Below are 12,830 nucleotides of genomic sequence, written 5' to 3'. Positions count from 1 at the left end.
GTACATAAGAAACGTCAGCCGCCGGAATGTCTGCAGTTTCTCCTACACAGAGACAGAAGAAGGATGGATTCGCTGCGCTGGATGAGATGAGACATCGCTGGAGAGATGATCGTCCGTCGCTGGATAGCAAGAGTGGATTACCGCCGCTGGAATCTTTTTTTTATTTTTTTATTTTTAATAAAGGAATTTTTCAAAAGTGTGTTTGTTTTATTTAACCATTTTTTACACTTTCTTTGTGAAATGGTAGGGGTACTTTTGTACCCCCTTACCATTTCAAACAGGGGGGGGCCGGGATCTGGGGGTCCCCTTGTTAAAGGGGGCTTCCAGATTCTGATAAGCCCCCCGCCCGCAGACCTCCACAACCACCGGCCAGGGTTGTGGGGATGAGGCCCTTGTCCTCATCAACATGGGGACAAGGTGCTTTGAGGGGTCACAGACCCCCAAAGCATCCTCCCAATGTTGAGGGCATGTGGCCTGGTACGGTTCAGGAGGGAGGGGGGGCCGCTCTCTCGTCCCCCCCTCTTTTCCTGCGGCCTGCCAGGTTGCGTGCTCGGATAAAGGGTCTGGTATGGATTTTTAGGGGGAACCCCACGTCAATTTTTTTTTTAATTTGACGCGGGGTTCCCCTTAATATCCATACCAGACCTGAAGGGTCTGGTTATGGATATTTAGGGGGAACCCCACGTCAAATTTTTTCTTAAATTTGAGGCAGGGTTCCCCTTAATATCCATACCAGACCTGAAGGGCCTGGTAATTGAATTTGGGGGACCCCCACGCTTTTTTTTTTTTATTTATTTTTTTATCAATGACTTTCAATGAGTGTTCTCTGTATTACGGGAGCCGACAATTCATAATAGCTGCGAGTGATTTTAAAGGACTTTTTTTCCTGCATAAATGACACTTTGTGCAGAGACAATTCTAAGCACAGGAAACATGCGCCCCTTCACAGGTATACTATAGACAACCCCCCCCCCCTACGAAATTTAAAGGAATATTAATCTTTTATTGTTTCACTTTAATCATTATTAAAATCACTGCTCCCGAAAAAACGGCCGTTTTTAAAACTTTTTTTTGCATTGATCCATGTCCCCTGGGGCAGGACCCGGGTCCCCAAACACTTTTTAGGACAATATCTTGCAGAATCTTTTCTCTCTGTCAAATCTTTTTTCTCTGTCGAATATTTTCTCTATATAATCTTGGACTAATAGAGGTAAGGTTAGGCACATTCGAACACAGGTTCTATAGACACAGATTGTTGTCAGAGTCATGTCGAATCTCCTATTCTATATCGAACTGTTATAACAATGAAAACGAAAATAAAGCATTTATTTATGTCGGATCTTTTGTTTTTCGGATTTTGTGCTTTCGTTATCGTTTGTCAAAACGAAAACGAAAATAGCTGAAATTCGGACGAAAATGCATTCGGACGAAAACGAATGCACATGTCTAATCGCTACACCCTCGCTAACAAATGTGGTCAACACCTAGCAAGAGTCTTCCACCCACATCCCCCATCTCACTCGTTCAAGACTCGACCACAACAAAAAATGCACACTACCAAGAGCATATCTTCAGTCTTTCACTGATATTATTCCAACCTATATAAAACTTACCCACACCATATGACTCCAGGCCTACTACATCTCAACCCAATCCCTCCTGGATATCCCCATTCATTCATCCATTGGTACCCTCCTTTGGTCAGACCATGCATCGGTATACCTCACACTAGTCCACATGCCCAAATCCCATAGGGGCTTCTTCTGGCGTTTAAATGATAACCTACTCAAGGACTCCACATGCGTTGCTGATGTCAAGCTCACAATTCAGAACTATGTTCTGGATCATAGATCTGATGACGTACTGGGAGGCCTTGAAATGTGTTATCCGAGGTATTTTTATAAAACACGGCTCTCAATTAAAGAAAGCTTGTGCTGTGGATATTGCTTGCCACCTAGCAAGAGTCCTCCACCCACATCCCTCATCTCACTCATTCAAGACTCGACCACAACAAAAAAATACACAATACCAAGAGCATATCTGCAGCCTTTAACTGGTATTATTCCAACCTATAGAGCTTGCCCACACCATATAACTACAGGCCCACTATATCTCAACCCATGGCTATGTTCTCTTACATTACCAAAACCGTACTACCCTCAATTGACCCCGAACAGGCCCTGAAGCTATATAAGTCCCTGTCAGATACAGAATTCTTGGATGCTATTAAAGGCCTGAAAACTGACAAATGCCCAGGACCACATGGTTTCTCTCCTAGGTTCTACACGCTCTTTACTCCACTACTTGCCCCTTTATTGGCCAAGACCTTTAACTCCATTGATGATTCTCAACCACTTTCTAGGGATCTTCTCTCGGCTAATATTTCTATTATTCCCAAACCCGGTAAGGACCCTTCTCAATGCAGCAGCTATAGGCCCATATCCCTCCTCAACATTAATGTCAAACCTTTTGCAAAGATAATTGCTAATCACCTTTGAGTGCATGCGCTCAGCATCATATCCAGAGGGTGTCTTTGGAAAATAGACATGTGAGTGCTCACAGTATTGCTGTAAAGGTTAAAGGGGTGGGGGCCAGCCTGTCAGTGCTCATCCCCGAAAGGAAGCCTCTTCTAAAAATGAGGAAAGATAACAAACAGTTTGCTGAAAGCAAGCAGACTAAGGACATGGAATACTGGAACTATGTCCTGTGGTCTGATGAGACCAAATATAAACCTATTTGGTTCAGATAGTGTCAAGTGTATGTGGTGGCAATCAGGTGAGAGTACAAAGACAAGTGTGTCTTGCCTACAGTCAAGCATGGTGGTGGGAGTGTCATGGTCTGGGGCTTCATAAGTGCTACTGGCACTGGGGAGCTACAGTTCATTGTGGGAACCATGAATGCCAACATGTACTGTAACATACTGAAGCAGGGCATGATCCCCTCCCTTCGGAGACTGGGCCGCAGGGCAGTATTGCAACACGATGATGACCCCAAACACACCTCCCATGTGACCACTGCCTTGCTAAAGAAGCTGAGGTAATGAACTGGCCAAGCATGTCTCCAGACTTAAACCCTATTGAGCATCTGTGGGGCATCCTCAAAAGGGAGGTGGAGGAGTGCAAAGTCTCTAATATCCACCAGCTCCGTGATGTCGTCATGGCGGAGTGAAAGAGGACCCCAGTGGCAACCTGTGAAGCTCTAGTGAATTCCATTCGGAAAACAGTTAAGGCAGTGCTGGAAAATAAAGGTGGCCACACAAGATATTGAAAGTCTGGGCCCAATTTGGTAATTTCCAGTTAGGAGTCTACTCACTTTTTTGCCAGCAGTTTAGATCTTAATAGCTGTGTGGTGGGTTATTTTGAGAGGACAGCAAATGTACACTGTTATACAAGCTGTACGCTCACTACTTTACATTGTAGCAAAGTGTAATTTCTTCAGTGTTGTCACATAAAAAAATAGAATAAAATATTTACAAAAATGTGAGGGGTGTGCTCACTTTTGTAAGATACTGTAAGTTAGGGCAGCCTGGGGGGGAAACAGCCACCCTGCCCCCCAGCCCAGCCCACCCTTGCCTGGCACCCTAAACCTTTAGGTGGCATACCTCCAGGTAGGCCATGGCATTTAAACTATGCTTAATTGGTGCTAAGGGGCCCAAAGTGTGCCAAGAAAATATTCCACACAGCATTGCACCACCAGCCTAAACCATTAATAAAAGGCAGGGTGGATCTATGCTTTCATGTTTGCGCCAAATTCTGGCCCTACCATCTAAATGTCACAGCTGACATTGAGACTCATCAGACCAGGCAGAATTTTGCCATTCTTCTATTGTCCAATTTAGGTGAGCATGTGCAAATTGCAGCCAGGGTTTCCTTTTTTTAGCTGACAAGAGTGGCACCTGGTGTGGTCTTGTGCTGTTGTAACGCATCTGCTTCAAGGTTCGATTTTTTTTTTTCCTGCATTCAGAGATGGTATTCTTTTTACCTTGGTTGTACAGAGTGGTTATTTAAATTACTGTTGCCTTTCTATAATCTTGAACCAGTCTGCCCATTTTCCTCTGACCTCAACAATGCATTTTCATCCACTGCTCACTGGATATTTTCTCTATATATATATATATAATAATAATATAATAATAAAAATAATATATATAATAATAATAAATAACAATAATCATAAAAAAGCAGACTGAGCTTAATCTCGATATGATAGACACACACACACACACACACACACACACACACACACACACACACACACACACACACACACACACACACACACACACACACACACACACACACTTCTATCCCATTTTGATGCTCAGTTTGAACTTCTAGAAGTTGTCTTTACCATGTCTAGATGCCTAAATGCATTGAGCTGCTGCCATGTTATTGGCTGATTAGCAATTTGTGTTACCAACCAATTGAACAGGTGTACCTAATAAAGTGGCCAGAGAGTGCATATATATTTCCTCCATTTGGGATTTTGAAGAATATTTTATGCTCAATTTTTATAATATGTAGCCTAACCAGACTCAATAATCAGTGTCACTTTTTTTGTCATCAGTGCTTTAGAATCCTTACATATATTTTTTGGCAGCACATCTTTGCGGTAAGTGTGCAGTTTGTTTGGTGGAAGGAGATTCACACAGACCTCTGTGCAAATGTCCTACTGTGGTGGTGGATGTGGACTAGTCAATTGCACTTTTAGTCTGTTAGATACAAAGAGGTATATTATTGTATCACATTGTATAATTTGCATATACAAAAAACACAAAAGGCAACGCTCTATGGGTACAGCAAAAAGTACATGTAGCCTAATGGCTAGGTAACAGTTAGTTTATTACACACAATGGTGAATAGCCACTGCAAAAGTTTGTAAAAAAAAAAAAAATAACCTGTAAAACATTGAGAAGGATGCAGCAGTTAATCATAAATGCATGTAAATGGAAATTGTTAAAAAAAATTGTAATATAAAAGCAAAACTGTACCACACTGGCATCTGGGTAGAAAGGGGTTAGCGTCATCCGGGGAGCTTGCTGGTACTACGTGGAGAATGTCCTGAAAAGACTAAAGAATATGACCCGAACAGCATGGACATGTGGCTGTCCCCCCGGACAGATAGAATATTTAATTTTTTATTTCAATATAAAAAAAAAAAAAAAAAAAAAAAGTCATGTCACTCTTAGGTTCAGTAGGTTGGGTGGGGAAATAAGGGTCAGATAACACTGAGGTAAAGGTAGGAAATGTAATTGATCCAATCTGGAATGGTAAAAAGGTCACATTCTGGAAGTGGAGCAAGGCTATATAAAGGGGTCCTCTGTGGAAATATCCTCACAGCTGGTTAGATTACAGCAACAAGCTCCCCATCCTCCACTCTTGTCGCAGGCACTTTATGTGGTTTGTCACCCTTCAAAGTTAAAAGGGGGGACTTGTTTTTTGATATACATTATTGCTTGAGTCCTTAAGACTGAGCGAGTGAGAATTTTATGAATCAATAAAATTACTGGATGGATTTAAGTTATTTACGGTTTACACCAATAAACGTGCCTCTCCCAATTATATTCCAAGTACATCGTGAGTGTGTTTATTTGTTTATTAAAGGTAAATTGGTTATAGAAGGAGGAATAGGTGTGGCCTACATTTCCATGGATGGAGCCAGAATAGCCAAGGGAGCCAAAGCAAGCCACAGGAGCCGAGCGTGCTGGATGATGTCAGGGCTGCTGCCGGATGTGATGGGGAGAGAAAGCTAGTGTGAGGGGTGAACTGCAAGCTCTGGGTTGCCGTGACTAACATGTTTCGCTTGCATGCGCTTTGTCAAAGTCATTGAGATAAAGGCAGCCAAGATATTTAAACCCATTGAAGGGAAAGGGGAGAGAGTGGAGGGGGTGGAGATGACCAGCCTAGAGTATGCTGTTAACCCCTCTCAGCCCTGTGACATGGAACAACAACTATATGAGATACCTGTTGTATATGAACCTATGTCACTACATATATTAAAATATAGAAAACTCTTGATAAAAATGCCACATAGCATTTAAAACGTGTAATACAATGTTTTTGTTTAAAAAATAAAATAAAAAATGCCACATAGCAATACATATACACACACACACGTCTGTGTGAAAATGAATAAATAATAGATGAATAGACAATATTAATATATAAAATTGGATGATACCGGTAATAAAAAAAATTAAACAAACAATACATTCAAAAAATTAAATAAAAAAATAAAAAATACTTGTAAAGGGTTATATAATAAGAGTTGGTAGAACAAAGATGTTGATATGGAAGACAATGGATACACCATGGCTGAACAGGTGTGAAGCATTGTATGAAATTAAAAATAGAACAAAAGACAAAGCAATAAATGTGGTATCTCAAGGCATAACGAGTGACAAATGTTAACCCATATACTAAACAACAGATCATTGCATGTATGGGTCTGTATTAATTGGTGTCTATAGACGCCTTGTGAAAGGACATACATCTGAAAAGTAAATAAGACCTGTTTATTCTGTTATATTGGGGTCATATATGAAGATATCACATAATTCTGTGAATATCTAGTTCTTCATTAAAGCCTAGAAACAAAAGATGATGCTGGATAGCTGCGCTCCAAATATTCACCTTTATTTTGTAAAAAGTAGAAATCAAAGCATCATATGTAGATACAGAGCAACTGCACAGCTATCACGTTTCACACCATATATGGTCTAAAAAACAAACAAACTTTTGTGAGCTACCATGTGAAAATCCAAATGAGAATTAGAGATAATTAAAGGACAGCTGCTAGCATTAACCACGTCTCATAGGTTCATGCCAAATAAGGATTCATACCAATATAATGCTGCGCTATCCAAATGTGATCAAATGATAATCATACTAAATCCTAATATTACTGACTGCAGTTAAATATTGGTGGTGAGATATTCTATTACTATGTAAAAAATCTGGTGAACATAATAATGAAATCGTATGCGATTAACATTGCGATCATAAACAATTAAAAATTGCAATCCTATGCGATACTCCCAATTTAACCACTTGCTTACTGGGCACTTAAACCCCCCTCATGCCCAGACCAATTTTCAGCTTTCAGCGCTGATGCACTTTGAATGACAATTGCGCGGGCATACAACACTGTACCCAAATTACATTTTTATCATTTTTTTCCCACAAATAGAGCTTTCTTTTGGTGGTATTTAATTACAGCTGGGAGTAATATTTTTTGCTAAACAAACAAAAAAAATGAAAAAAAATAATCAATAAAAACATGTTTAATAGTTTGTTATAAAATTTTGCAAACAGGTCATTTTTCTCCTTCATTGAAGTGCGCTGATGAGGCGGCACTGGTAGGCTGCATTGGTGGGCACTGATAGGCATATTTAAGGCGGCACTAATAGGCACAGATAAGGCGGCACCGATGGGCAAAGATGGGCACAGATAAGACGGCACGATATGGGTGGCACGGATGGGTGGCACTAAGGGGCACGATAGGTACCACTGATAGATGGACTGATGGGCACTGATAGGTGGCACTGATAGGTGGCACTGCTGGGCACTGATGGGCGGCACTGCTGGGCACTGATGGGCACTGGTAGATGACACTGATGGGCACAGATATGTGGCACTGGGGTGCAGCACCTTTGTTGAGGCAGATTGTGGGCACTGCTGGGTGGCACTGTGGGCACTGCTGGGTGGCACTGTGGGCACTGCTGGGTGGCACTGACAAGGGGGGACACATTTTTTATTCATGTGGCACTGGCAGGGAGCAGGTGGGCACTGGCAGGGGGCAGGTGGGCACTGGCAGGGCTGGCCGTGATCGGGACTGATGTCCTGATCACGGCCGCCGGTGATCGGCTCTTTTTTTTCTAATAATAGCTGATTACCGACGTCAATAGACGTAGTCCCGGCAAAGGAGATCCGCGCTGTAGCTGTCATTCGGCTATAGCGCGGGTCTCAAGTGGTTAAACCTGTGTAGCATACACACCTCTATACACATGTTGCATTCATATGCAACAGAGAAATATGCAACCCTGTGCAATAATTTGCGATAAATGCGATAATTGCAGTGACAACCTGTAATTTACATAAATCTATATAAAAGTGGATCAATATACAATAATCAATATAGAAATAAAGTGAACTGTGTTTAAAGTGCTCTTGTGTCAAACTAATTCATGCATTAATCTGTGTCCACAGAATCACAACATAAAGTCCATTCATAACTACTCCATTCTTTTGGAACGCATTGCAGATGATAAAACAGATGATAAAACAGTAAAGTGCTCGTGTCCACTCTTGTGCTCCCCTTTGGTGTATGCGCTCACCTTAGAGCGTGTGATCTTGCACATAAGCTTGGTCAAAACACGCTTTTAACTGCTTGCCACCCGCCCACCGTCAAATGACGGCGGGGCAGTGTGGCTCTCATCTGGGATGCTGTCATATGACGGTGTCCCAGAAAGGCCACTCTCGTGTTCCCACGGGGGCGCACAGTGATCGCGACCCTGATCTCTGTAAAGAGCCGCATCCACGGCTCTTTAACCATGTGATTGGCTGTGTCCAATCACAGCCGATCACATGTAAACAAGGAAGTGCCTGTAATCGGCTCTTCTCGCCTCAAACTAACAGGAGAGCCTCTCCTCACAGGGGGACATGTAGGAATGTAATCAGGGCACCGTGTCACCAATCAGTGCTCACCATAGCTGGCATTGGTGGGCAGTGGCAGCAATCAGTGTCCATCACTGCCCACAAGTGCTACCAGTGTCCATTAGCGATGCCAGTCAGTGCTGCCCATCAATGCCAATCACTGCAGTCAATCAATGCCCATCAGTGTCGCCCAGTGCCACCCATCAATGCCACCTATCCGTGATGCCTATTAGTGCCCACCAGTTCCGCTTATCAGCGCCCACAAGTGCTACCTATTAGTGTCAACCAGTGCTGCCTATTAGTGGCACCTAACAGGGCCCATCAGTGCCGCCTATCAGTGCTCATCAGTGCCACCTATCAGTGCCCATAAGTTGTGGCATATTAGTGCCTCCTCATCAGTGTCACCTACTCAGTGCCTATAAGTGCAGCCTCATCAGTGCCCATAAGTGCCACCTCATCAATGCCCACCAGTTCAGCCTATCAGTGCCAATCAGTGCCGCCTAATCAACGCACATCAGTGAAGGCAAAAAATTGCTTAGTTACAAAATTTACTGACAGAAAAAAAAAGTAAAAAACATATTTTTCTTAATGTTTGGTCTTTTTTTTGTAAAAAATAAAAAAAACCTAGCAATGATTAAATACCACCAAAAGAAAGCTCTATTTGTGTAAAGAAAATGCTAAAAAATTTGTTTGGGTACAGTGTAGCACAACCAAGCAATTGTCATTCAAAGTGCTGCAGCGCTGAAAGCTAAAAAAAAAAATGGCTTGGGCAGGAAGGGGGTGTAAGTGCCTGGTAGGCAAGTGGTTAAACCACCTTTGGGTTTATGGTCAGCATTCAGATCCTTAGAAGGTTGCTTGCAACAATATTCATATGGAAAACAGAGGAAACTGGATAGCGTATTATCGCTTTAAAAGTTTTATTTAAAATGACAATATTCCCTATATTAGGGTACTGACATTTAATAGGTGCTATGCGTGCACCACTCTGTATCAAGCCAATCAAATTTGAAGAAGCTGTATTGGTGTGTCCTCTCCCGCTCTGAGAACACTCCACTGTCTCACAAACCGTCTCACAAACAGGGAGGGGACAGGCTGGTTTGTGACACATTTATCGCAATTATCACACAGGGTTGCATATTTCTCTGTTGCATATGAATAATACATGTGTATATATAGAGGTGTGTATGCTACACAGGTTGACATTGGGAGTATCGCATAGGATTGTCATGTTTAATCGCAATTTTTATCAGCTAAGATTTCATTAATATGTTAACTAGATTTTTTTTACATAGGAATGGAATATCTCACCACCAATATTTAACTGCAGTCAGTAATATTAGGATTTTGTATGATTATCATTTGATCACATTTGGATAGCGCAGCATTATATTAGTATGAATTCTTCTTATTTGGCACGAGCATATGAGACATGGTCAATGCTAGCAGCTGTCCTTTAATTATCTCTAATTATCATTTGGATTTTCACATGTTAGCTCACAAGAGTTTCTTTGTTTTTTAGACGATATATGGTGTGAAACGGGATAGCTGTGCAGTTGCTCTGTATCTACATATGATGCTTTGATTTCTACTTTTTACAAAGTAAAGGTGAATATTTGGAGCGCAGCTATCCAGCATCATCATTTGTTTCTAGGCCTTAATGAAGAACTAGATAGGGTATTCAAAGCATTATGTGATGTCTTCATATATGACATCTGTTGTATCGTCTCCCCAGTATAACAGAACAAACAGGTCTTAGTTACTTTACAGATATATTTCCTTTCACAAGGAGTCTATAGACACCAATTAATACAGACCCATACATGCAATGTTCTGTTGTTTAGTATATGGGTTACCATTTGTCACTCGTTATGCTTTGAGATACCACATTTATTGCTTTGTCTTATGTTCTATTTTTAATTTCATACAATGCTTTACATCTATTCAGCCATGCTGTATCCATTTTTTTCCGTATCGATATCTTTGTTCTACCAATTTTTATTATATAACCCTTTACAAGTATTGTTGTTTTATTATTTAATTTATTTTTTTATTGTCATCCAACTTATTAATATTGTCCATTCAACTATTGTTTATTTATTCATTTTCACACAGACGTGTGTGTGTGTGTATATATATATATATATATATATATATATATATATATATATATATATATATATATATATGAAAAGGGTAAAGAGTAATGGGATTTTTAAAAATACATATTCATAGCGTATTTAATGGACCATGAGACAATACTTGGTAATCGTAATCTGATGCGTTGATAAGCAGAACCACTATGTTTCGCATTATTGCTTCGTCAAGGTTTTGCATGTATCACAGATTTCATCTACATTACATAGAATAAACATATCATTAGTATAATAAAATGAAAATGCATTGGTTGATACATCATGAAGAAAACGATTAAACTGCATCGTGGTCACATTGGGTATTGACACGATCAGTTGTTTTTATACATTTAGTTATTGTGCCTACCTGGTCTTTAACCACTTGCCTACTGGGCACTTAAACACCCCTCCTGCCCAGACCAATTTTCAGCTTTCGGTGCTCTCACACTTTGAATGACAGTTACTCAGTCATGCAGCACTGTACCCAAATGAATTTTTTGTCCTTTTTTTTTCCCCACAAATAGAGCTTTTTTGGTGGTATTTGATCACCTCTGAGTTTTTTATTTTTTGCGCTATAAATGAAAAAAGACCGAAAATTTTGAAAAAAAAAAAAAGCATATTTCTTTGTTTCTGTGACAAAATTATGCAATTAATTTTTCTTCATAAATTTTGGCCACAATTTATACTTCTACATATCTTTGGTAAAAATAACCCAAATTAGTGGATATTATTTGGTCTTTGTGAAAGTTAGAGAGTCTACAAGTTGTGGTGCGAATCATACAAAATTGATCACATCTGATGTACTGATGGCCGATCTCATTTCTTGCAACCCGAACAAGTCAGCAAAGTACAAATACCCCCCAAATGACCCCTTTTTGGAAAGTAGAAATTCCACTGTATTTAGTAAGAGGCATAGTGAGGTTTTTGGTGTTGTCATTTTTCCCCACAATTCTTTGCAAAATGAAGATTTTTTTGTTTTTTATTTTTTTTCCCACAAAATTGTCATTGTAATAGGATATTTCTCTCACATGGCATGTGTATACCACAAATGACACCCCAAATTAAATTATGCTACTCCTCCTGAGTATTACGATACCACATGTGTGGGACTTTTTCACAGCCTGGCCACTTATAGACGCCCAACATGCAGGGAGCGCCATCACGTGTTCTAGGAGCATAAATTACACATCTAAATTGTTGACTACCTATTACACTTTTGAAAGCCCTGGAGCACCAGGACAATGACACGTGACACTGACGGGGCACTTATGGCAGATGGCACTGATGGCACGTGACACTGATGTGACACTGACGACAGATGGCACTGATGACAGACATGACACTGATGATAGATGGCACTGATGACAGATGGCACTGATGACACTAATACGTGGCACTGATGACATGTGACACTGGGGATACATGGCACTAGGGACAGGTGGCACTGGGGACACGTGGCACTAGGGACAGATGACACTGTTAGGTGGCATTGATAGGTGGCATTGGGGACAGGTCGCACTGGGGACAGATGGCACTGATAGGTGGCACTGGGGACAGGTGGGCATGTGTGTGTGTTTTACTGTGTGTGTGTGTTTTACTGTGTTTGTGTGTGTACACTCACTGTCAGTCACAGACGCTGCAGCATGGAAGCTCTCCCTCCTCACACGCTGTCTCTGTGTGAGGAGGGGAGCCGGCGATGAAAGATGATCTCATATGTTTACATATGAGATCACCTCTCATTGGATAGCCCGATCGAGTGTTAAATGGCCACTGTGATTGGCCATTTAGCACGATCTGTGATTGGCTGTGTCCGAGGGACACGGCCAACACAGAACTTCCCCGATGCGCACCTGCGGCGGCGCGCATTAGGGAAGTAAACAGGAGGACATCCAGGGACGGCCTCCCGGCAGTTAGCGTCCACTCTGTAGCCGTCTTTTGGCTATAGGGCGGGCGCAAAACGGTTAAAATAATTAATACCATGTGTGCCTCTGATTACTCCACCACATCACAGGTGACGCAGATAACCACACCCAGTTCCCACTAG

Source organism: Lithobates pipiens, unplaced genomic scaffold (assembly GCF_037356315.1).
Source record: "Lithobates pipiens isolate NorthernLeopardFrog02 unplaced genomic scaffold, aLitPip1_a1.2 Scaffold_16, whole genome shotgun sequence".
NCBI classification, from domain to species: Eukaryota; Metazoa; Chordata; class Amphibia; order Anura; family Ranidae; genus Lithobates; species Lithobates pipiens.
The sequence above is the reverse complement of the archived record's forward strand: the minus strand, read 5'-3'. Positions refer to the sequence as shown.